The sequence below is a fragment of the Halichoerus grypus genome, chromosome 8 (assembly GCF_964656455.1).
Source record: "Halichoerus grypus chromosome 8, mHalGry1.hap1.1, whole genome shotgun sequence".
NCBI lineage: Eukaryota > Metazoa > Chordata > Mammalia > Carnivora > Phocidae > Halichoerus > Halichoerus grypus.
In genome coordinates, this window is record NC_135719.1 from 9,905,541 (window position 1) to 9,916,031 (window position 10,491).

Consider the following 10,491-nt stretch of genomic DNA (forward strand, 5'->3'; position numbering starts at 1 on the left):
AACAAAATACAAATACAGGCATACCTCGTTTTATCGCACTTCACAGATACTGCATGTTTACAAATCGAAGGTTTGTGGCAACCCTCCATCAAGCAAGTCTCTCAGAGCCACTTTTCCAACAGCATTTCCTTCACTTTGTGTCTCTGTGTCATAATTTGGTAAATCTTGCAGTCGTATTTCAAGCTTGTGCATTGTGATTATATTTATGATTATATGTGATTGGTGATTAGAAATCACTGAAAGCTCAGATGATGGTCAGCATCTTTTAGCAATAAAGTATTTTTAATTAGGGTATATCCTTTTTTTAAAACAGAATGCTTTTACACACTTAATAAACTACAATATAAACATAGCTTTTACATGTAATAGAAAACCAAAAAATTAATTTGACTCACTTTACTGTGATACTCACTTTATTGCAGTGGTCTGGAATCGAACCCACATTCTCTGTAGAGTATGCCTGTAACATCCTATTTATGGTGAAACACTGAATGTTTTCTGCTCCCTAACATGAGGAAAGAATGTCCACTTTTAAAACGCCTATTCAGCATCATACTGGGGGTCCTAGCCAGTTCAATAAAGCAAGAAATAAAAAACATACAGACTGCAAAGGAAGAAATCAAACTACCTATATTTGCTGATGACACTACTATCTATGTAGAAAATCTCAAAGAATCTACAAAAAGGCTTCTAGAACCAAAACTGAGTCTAGCAAGGTTGTAAGATACAAGGATGGCATATGAAATTCAACCCTATTTCTATGTACTAGCAATGAACAACTGGAAATTGAAATTTTAGAAGCATCATTTACAACAGCACCAGAAAACATGGTACATATATAAATCTTACAAAATATATGCAAGATCCAATTACTGAAAACTACAAAACACAAATGAAAATATCAGAAACAGTCCTGGGATGTACCATGTTCATGGCTCAATATCATTAAGATGTCAATTCTCCCAATTTACAGATTCAACACAATGCCAATCAAAAATCCCAGCAGGATTACAGAGATCAACAAGCTGATTCTAAAATGTGGAAAGGCAAAGCAACTAGAATACTCAAAAACATTTCTGAAAAAGTAACACAACTACAGAAACCACATTACCTGATTTCAAGATTTACTATAAACGTACAATAATCAACAGTGTGGTAATGGTGAAATGAAAGACTCAGATCAATGTAACAGAATACAGAATCCAGAGTTAGACCAACAGGTATATGATCAATTGACTTTCAACAAAGGTAATACAATAAATAAAGTCTTTTCAAAAACCAGGGTTGGAGGCACCTGGGTGGCTGTCGGTTAAGCACCCAACTCTGGAATTCGGCTCAGGTCATGATCTCAGGGTCACAAGATGGAGTCCCATATGGGGCTCCATGCTCAGTGGGGAGGGAGTCTGTTTGAGATTCTCTCATTCCCTCTCCCTCTGACCCTTCCTCTGCTCTCACACATGCTCTCTCAAACAATAAAATAAAATCCTTTAAAAAAAAAAAAAATTGCTGGAACTACTGCTTATCTAAAAGCGAAAAAATAAATCTCAATCCATACCTTGAACCATTTAGAAAAATTAAAGTGAATCATAAACCTAAATGTAAAATTTTAAACTATAAAACTTCTGGGAGAAAATATAGGGAAAGTCTTTCTGTTTAGGTCAGGCAAAGATGCCTCAGATATTACACCAAAAACATGATCCATGAAAGAAAAAACAACTTCAACATTATCAAAAGTAAGAACTGCTCTTCAAAAGACATTAAGAGAATAAAAAGATAAGCCACAGACTAGAAGAAAGTATTTGCAGACAATAATCATGTATCTGATTCTAGAATATATATAGAACTCTCAGGGCGCCTGGGTGGCTCAGTCAGTTAAGCGTCCAACTCTTGGTTTTGGCTCAGGTCATGATCTCAGGGTCCTGAGATCAAGCCCTGCATGGGGCTCTGCACTCAGTGTGAGTCTGCTTAAGACTCTCTCTCACTCTGCCCCTCCCCTCCCCCCCCCCCCCCCGCTCTCGCGCATGCTCTCTCTCTAAAATAAATCTTTAGGGGTGCCTGGGTGGCTCAGTCGTTAAGCGTCTGCCTTCGGCTCAGGTCATGGTCCCAGGGTCCTGGGATCAAGCCCCACATCAGGCTCCCTGCTCCACAGGAAGCCTGCTTCTCCCTCTCTCTCTGCTTGCGTTCCCTCTCTCGCTGTCTCTCTCTCCGTCAAATAAATAAAACCTTTAAAAAAAAAAAAAAAAAGAATTGTTAATTTTCTTAAATGTGACCAATGCATTTGGTTATGAGGAACACAAAGATCAGCAAACATTTTCTGTAAAAGGCCAGACAGTGAATGTGTGGCTTTGTGGGCCAACTATTCTACTGTCACTGCAGCACCGAATCAGCCACAGACAAATGAGCATGGCTATGTCCCAATAAAACTTTATTCACAAAAAGAGGCAGTAGGCCAGATTTGGCCTGGGGGCTATAGTTTGAGGACCCCTCATGTAGACAAAACTACAATGACAGAAAGCAGACTAGTGGTTGCCTATGGTGAGGTAGGGAATGGGTGAGGGTTGAGGGGAGAAACTGGCCAGAGTTGCAAGGGAACTTCTCTGGAATGATGGAAATGCTCCGTATTTTGACTGTGCTGTTATCTGCATGGATACATTTGACAAAACTCATCAAACTCTATATACTTAAAATAGGCACATTTTATCATATAAATAGTATTTCAATAAACTTGATTTACTTTTTATTTTTTTAAAGATTTTATTTATTTATTTGACAGAGAGAGCAAGAGAGCACAAGCAGGGGGAACAGTAGAGGGAGAGGGACAGGCAGGCTCCCCTCCAAGCAGGGAGCCTGACGCGGGGCTCGATCCCAGGACCCTGGGATCACGACCTGAGCTGAAGGCAGATGCCCAACCATCTGAGCCACCCAGGCGCCCCTTGATTTGTTTTAAAAATGTATTCTTTCCAGGTGATAGCAATCAATATTGTGAAATGCCTAGCCTTTGGAGCCAGAATTATCTGAGTTCAAATTTTAGTTTAATAGCTATGTGATCACTGTCAAATCACTTTGGGGGCTGTTTCCCCATACTTAAACAGCTTAATAATGCCTGCCGCATAGCTTTTTCTTCCCCAAAATTAAATAAGAAATGTAGGTAGGTAAGACAGAGTAGAACATCTGGCACAGACGAGGCAGACTCCCGATCTGAGTAAACCAACTGAAAACATCATTTTAGAAAATGAGTCCATAAACATCAGACAACTACACTAGCTTCTTTTATACTCTTGAAATATTGACATTCTTTGTTCGCTGTTCATTGTGGTTTAACCTGACTTCAAGAATTGGCATCGACCATCAGTTCCTGTGATTTCACAGTAACTTGGGTCTAACAGCAAGCACTGTGAACTAAAATTTCTTTAGAGTTTAGAAAAATACTCCATGACAAATGTTATAAAAGGAAAACTGAAAAGAGCCAAAGTAAGACGTATCAATTTTCCCAAGCAAGGAGAATGACAATAATTACAGCATATTTTAATTATCTTTTATTTAAAAAAAAAAGAAAAAGAAAAACCAACATAGTAGGATGTTTTCCTCTTTTCAACTAGGATTTTAATTTTATCCAAACCAGTAGCCAACCAATAAAGTTACAAAATGGCATAGCATTTGTATCGTATTCTACCTTATTTGTTTCTCGCAACAGTAGTATGTGATAGGAGATGATTAATATTACATTTGTTTTTAGTTTACAAGGATCTTATGTGTGAGACAGATGAAGTGGCTTGCTCAAGGACACACAGTCAATAAATAGCAAAGTTTGGATGTGAAGTCAGACATGTGGCTGCATACCATGTGCTTTTTTTCAGTAGAGATCACCATCATAGAATCATCTTGGGTTCTACAAAATTCTTCACATAACTCCTACATGCTTTTCCCTAACTTGACATCTTTAGTTGTCTAAAAGGCAAATCAGTTACAGTGTGACATACCTACTTAATTCCTAACCATTCAGGAATAACTGGCCATTTTGGATGGTAGAGGCTATGGCCAAATATGGGCTTATGATATTATCAGAAGTGAAAATTCAAAAGCATGGTTTCCAAAAGAAGAGCCTACAGAGTGACATAAATGGTTAATTCCTCACACTTCTTCCTATTCCCCACCCCAATACCCACATCACAGAAACACATTGATATCCACCTTTGCCAGGCTCTGAACACAGCTCTGAAGAGGTAAAAAAGGAAAGCACACTATTGTTCCACATAAATATTCAGTACCAGGTTGTCCATCCTCCCAGCAAGGGCTGACAAAATGGGTTATCTATTCATCTTCTATTTATTATGTCCCAATCAACCCATAGGTGGACTTCAAGACCATAAGTGGGAGGACGTATGAAGGAAATGAAATTCCTTCCACTAACACCTTCCCCCTCTCTCCTCATTTACAGTGGTAAGACAAGCTGACAATGACTCAGGAGCACTGCTTCCAAATGGACCCCTGTCCCCATCAGTAATAACCAAGTCTGTTCAAGTGCACTTAAGTATTAACTTTAAAAGAAAGAATTATCAAAAAGTCCAAGTTTATTCATCTAGCTTTGTCACGTATGTTTTTTCTTCAATCTGTGAGTCCGATCAGATAAAATTTTTGAAGGTTTACTATAACCCTCCATGTCTAACTTTTTACCCTCATTTTATAAGAAAACTAATGGAAAGATGAGATTCAATATATAGAAATGTCCTGATTACAGGTTCTAGAATATATCTATTCCATTTGGTACTGTGAATAGTGTAAACTGAACTGGCATAACAGATTTAAATCACTGCTTCCTTCCGCAAATGGTGGCACCTTCAAAGGTGTTATCTTGAAGGGGAAGTGAGCTATTTGCTAACACAGCAGAATTGTGCTCACACTGTGTTAACCCCCAGTCCAGTTCCATCTTACATGAGTTTGAAAAAATGTAGTCATAATCCCTATCAATTATTTTTCAAGACTGAAGTAAAATAAGGTACAAAAGCTGGAACTGACTAAATAACTTGGATATCCTATTACAAGTGTTGAAAACAATCCGTCTCTCACCATTTCCTAAACACCATAAATGCACAGTCATACCCTACCAAGCTACTCTGCAAATTCTACTCAAACCCCTGTTAAGGTCAATGAGAAGATAAGTTTCTATTAACATTCAGTTCAACTAGCTCCTTAAAAAAAAAAAAAAAAATGCATTCAACTAAAGACACTCAATTCTCAGAAGGATTCCTTCTTTATGAAAGAAATAGCTCAGAATAACTCAGAAGCATCAGACTTTTAAAACTGCTTCAAATCACATAAAAAGGTATCAAAATTATTATCATTACAGCTACCAGGTAATAGGCAGCTACTCAATGTCTGGCACACTGTTAAGTGCCTCACATAGTTTCAGTTATTCCAAAGAACCCTGCAAAGTATGTTACTACACCTTTTGGTAGGACACAGAGGCTCTGAAGGATTAAGTGACCTGCTCAAGGCTCACAACTAGTCAATGGAAGTGTAGGGATCAGAACTCAAATGTACCTAGCTACAAAAAAATGTGTATTCTTCAAAACTGTGCTACCTCCCCATTTCACAATAGAAGAACCTAGGCAGAGATGTGAAATGATTTGTCCAGCAGTCTTAATCATTTCATCAGAAAAGGGAGAAAACTTCTAAATGAGAACCACATTTTGAAAATCCATAGGGCACTATTTAAACTTCACTTCTTTTCAAGCAGTAATTAACATTTAAAAAAGAGAGGTTTGAAATCCTTTTACTAAATTTCATCACAGATCTGCCAAGTGAACTGCCATTTGGGGCAAGTTCCCAGAGTTAGTGGTTCTATGTGCACAGTCACTAGCTTAGTACCAAGCGTCACCCATTTCAAACACATACTGCACACCTGCAGTGTGTTAAGAATCCTTCCTGGCAAAGAGGGGACAAAACTAAGAAATAAGGCCCATCACAGCCCTCAAAGAGTTAACAGACTAGAGGAGGAGTCCATTTATACTACATGTACAGTTACCATTAGTCAGGCAAATAAATGAAGTGTGTGAGAAATCCTAAAACAAAAGTATGTATAACATTGTATCACAGCTCAGAGAAGAAAAGCAACTGGCCTACTTGTCAGTTCTGTTGTAAGCTGTATTTGTTTACATCATGTCCCTCCCTGACAACCCTCGCAACCTCTGTCAACCTCCATCCACACACTCGTCCCATGTAGGCACGCACAACTGCACAACCAGGAAGAAAAGTTGTAAGAGCAAGAATTGTGACTCCTATAAGTGACCTTGTTGCTGTAGTTTAAAAGTACAATGCTTAAGCCATAAAGACATTTTTCTTTAGCTTCATCAGGTGAGGCAAGTTGGTTTTTCAAAGCAAAACAAGGCCAACCAAACCAGAAAAACCCAGGAACACCTCCCCACATTACTCACTTCCAATGAAAAGTCAATCAAACTGACACACAGAGTATTTCTCAAATTTTTCTTTTTAATTTAGCAGACGGCAATGGGATATAAAAACGGGTATTAACACATTCTGGTCATTCTGTTCCACTACCAACTTGACAGACACTTAAACTAGTTCCACCTGGGGGATTTAAACATCATAAGCCAAATTATTCTCACATCATAAGCCAAAAGAACCAAATTCAGTAGAATCGAACCCCAAACCTGACAAGGCTTGTATTTAATTCAGGCTGCAAATCTCCCAAGAGACCAAGGAATACAGGAACTAGAACAGTGATTTATCTCAGCTGATCATAACTCCTTTACAAACTCGCAATCATCTTTCAAAAACTGCACGCAGCATTTGTTCTGATCTGGACAATCCCAACAGTTTAGAAAAACAGAGTAAGATGCTTCTTCAAAAAAACAAAGGGAGGGGGTGTATTGGAATAAGAAAAAAAGGCACACTGCTTTTTCCTTTAGTTGTATATGCCTGAGGCAATAAACTCCCAAAATAACTTCACCCAGGAGTGTAAAAGCTGAGAACACCAAAATATTGCTCAATCCAACTTTCATTGTGAATTCCTCAGTTCACAGTAACATTTAAAAAGTTAAATGTGATGAAATCATTTTGCTGTAAAAACTACGTATTTCCAAAAAAACAAAATGTAAAAAACCTGTCTATCCTATCTTCTGGGGAAGAAAAATTGAGGGTTTTCCCCATTAAAAAAAAAAACCCTTCTCATATTGGTTGACTTTGAACAAAATATATATATATATAGTGTCAGTAAGTAAGCCAAAAAAAAAAAAAAGTTTTGGTCTCAAAGTATGGCTGCACTTGAACTCGGTGGAGAGCTGAGCCCGCTGCACAGTCCCAACGCGGGTCCCCTCCGCCGGCGCGGCCCCGACCCGCGCGGCCCGGGAGCGGGCGCAGAAGGCGCCCCCCGAAGGCGGGCGCGGCCCGGAGTGTTTACCGTCCGCGTCGGCCCGGGGGAGCCGCTCCCTCGCGTCCGCAGCACTTGTTCACGGAACCCGGCAACACGGAGGGACCACGGAGGGACCACGGAGGGACCCCGAAGGGGCCGCGGCTCCCGGCGCCGGGAGAGCCGGCCTCGCTCGAGGGGACCCCCGCGGCCGCGCCCCCCGCCCCGGGAGCGGCTGCGGCCCCGAAGCCGGGCTGCGGGTGTGGGGAGGCGCGCCGCAGCCCGGGAGCAGACAATGAGCGAGGGGGCAACGCGGGGGGAGGAGGGGGCCGGGGGGCGCCCCCACCGCCCCTTCATCCCTCGCCCGCCCCCTCCTCGCCCCGCGGCCCCGCCCCCCTCCCGGCTCCGGTCCCGGCCACGGCCCCGAGGAGCGGCCGCAGGGGGAGAGGCCCTCGCGCCTCGCCCGCGACCCCTCCCCAAATCACAAAACTTCCCCCAACTCCGCCAACTAAGTTGCGCTCTCACCGTGCGGCGCCCGGGGCTCCCCCGCGGGCCCAGCCGGAGCAGCTCCGCACCTTCGCCGCCGAGAAGGACAATAGGCAGTCGCTCACCCGGCGGCGGCGACGGCTTGAGGCAGCGGCGGCCGAGGCGACGAGCGGGCACAGCGGTCTCAGCGGTGCCCAGGAGCTTCACCGCGGCTGCTCCGGCTCCGCGCTGGCCCTGCACACAGCTCCAGCCCGCCCGCGCATGCGCCACAAGCCGCTCGGGCATGGGCGGGGCACCTGGGGAGGGCGCTAACGCCTACGAGCCCTCCCGTGAGTAAGCGCGGAGCCAGGGGCCGCGAGCTGGGATTGCACTGCAGAGCTGCCCATCAAGCTCCAGGAGACCAATAGGAAGGCACTTGGGCGGTGCGTTCGGGTTGCTAAGGAAGGCTGAGGTTGCCCGCCGCTGCAAAGTGATCTGAGTTGGGTGGCCGGCGGAGACTTCTCTGGAAAATGCCCACCCACCCTCTCCTCTCCGCCCTGTCTCCGGAAACCGCCTTGCCTCTGTGTGCCGGTGCTTACCTGACTGTAACAGTTACCACACGGACTGAAATAATTTACTCTTTCCACTTGCAATCGGAAAGTGGGGCTTAGTCTTCTGTGGGTCCGTGCCTCTGAGCGTCATTGTAAATACTCAACAAGTGTTTTAGATGGATGGATCGTTGGATGCAAGGATGGCTCTCTGGCGGCATCAAGATTTTGACAAGGCATTCCGTGAACTTTTGGCTACTCGATCACAATCTTCAGTTGCAAAGGACCTCAGAAATCATCTGGTGGCTTTTGAGAAACGAAGTGTGGTCCATTGGTTCTAAGAAACTTCATTTTGATAGGTGTGTGTCTGTGTGTGTGTGTTTCAGTGTGTATTTTACTGTGTATTAGGAGGAAAAATACCTATCACATCAGACCATCATTTCATTGATGTTATTTCTTAGATCAAATAGAAAGCTATTAAAAAGTGAATCTAATTAAAAATATTAAGTAAAAAATGACACTTTATATGCAGTTCAAGAACGTGCAAATCGATAGTGATTGAAGTAAAAACAGTGGTTACCTAGGGGTAGAAGGATTATTGACTGAGAAGGAGCAGGAGAGGGGCTGGAAGTGTTCTGTATTTTGATCTAGACGGTGGAGGCTTAAGATTAAGTGCACTTTGCACAGTTTACACATATATTTTTTATTTCCATTTAAAAAATACTGGTATAGGATATGGCAAAAGGAAGGAAGAAAGAGAGAGAGGAAGGAAGGAAGAAAGAAAGAGAAAAAGAAAGAAAGAAAGAACATAACATGACTCTTTGAAAACCCTAATCCAGGCAAGCTCTCTGCCAGGGACTGAATACCTGAGAGAGGGGTATTGTGAATACTTAGTGTGTGTATCAGTCACTTCCATTGTGGGGTGGCTTTAAATCTTAGAAATGCTCCTAGCCTTGAGCTGAAATTTGCTTCCCTGTAAGTGGACCTGGTTCTCACATATATTTTCCTAGTTCACTTTCACAGAATGAAAAACATTCCCAGTGCATCACGTGAAATTATTTTCCAACCACCTCATCATGCTGCCCACCTTCCTCAACACTTACTTTATTCTGTCCTTGCCATTATTTGAAAGGCGGCATGGAGAAAGGAGTCTCCTAGATCCTAGACCAGACTCTGCCACAAAGGAGCCCACCATGAACAGGCCATTCCTCAAGAGCTTTAGTCTCCTGTAAAGCAAGGGAGCTAACCCAGAATATCACTTAGACTGTCATATGTGATAATCCCAGGGTCTTCTCCTAGAGCCTGACTGCTCCGTTACAAAGGCATCAGCAAATAAATGTTACCAGGTCATCTTTCTAGTGACTGCTGACAACATCATTCCATGCTCCCTGCCTCAGCAGGATTTACACCTTTCTGGTGGGCTGCATGCTGCATCCAGTGGTCTCGAGCCCAGCACTTTTCAAAATTTACTGTGCTACAAATCACCTGGGCGATTTTGTTAAATGTGGATTCGGACACAGTAGGTCTGGGGTGGGATCTGGAATTCTGCCTATCTAACAAGTTCCCAGGTGATACTGATACTGCTGGTCTGGGACCCTACCTTGAGAAGCAAGGGTCTTCTCTAAATTTTCTAGACAGCTGAGCTCTGCGTCTTCTTTGGGAAGCCCTAAGGAAACATCCTTGGCTGCCCTATCTAAAATAACCCATCCTCCACTAGTCCCTCTCAGTCATATGACTCAAATTGTTCCATAGCATTTACCCCAGTCTGAAAATAGCTTATTTGTGTGCTTATTACCTCTCTCCCCCCACTAACATGTAAGCTCCCTGAAGTCTGTTTGTTTACCCCCCTCTCTCTTGCATCTATCATAGTGCCTGTGGGAACAGGAAGATCTCAAAACGTCTGCATGAGTGCATTTGTACCGACCAAGCTACTGTGAGGGGTCCTCAAACTGAGTGTCCCTGATACTAAAGATTTGTTCTTCCAAAGTACACCAAATATCTCCATCCAGTGTGCCCCATTTCACCAGAAAGTGATGTGGGGTTTAGTGATTTCCTCACTTTCCTTGAGTAACTTTATAAGCCAAGACAGATGCCAGGGCCTTATCAAGC

At 42.9% G+C, this 10,491-nt stretch overlaps 1 protein-coding gene across 10 annotated transcripts in view; it reads right to left on the reverse strand.

Annotated features, from left to right (window-relative positions):
• AKAP13 (A-kinase anchoring protein 13) overlaps nucleotides 1-8,092 on the reverse strand; it is a 322,213-nt gene extending 314,121 nt beyond the window's left edge. For 8 of the 10 annotated variants that reach the window (XM_078078916.1, XM_078078917.1, XM_078078914.1 and 5 more), the window contains exon 1: nucleotides 7,895-8,091. The gene's annotated coding sequence lies outside the window, so the exon portion shown is untranslated. Of the gene's footprint in view, nucleotides 1-7,894 lie in introns of all 10 variants that reach the window. The other 2 variants (XM_078078910.1, XM_078078912.1) reach the window with 1 other exon arrangement.
• Between the last annotated feature and the right edge of the window lie 2,399 nt (nucleotides 8,093-10,491).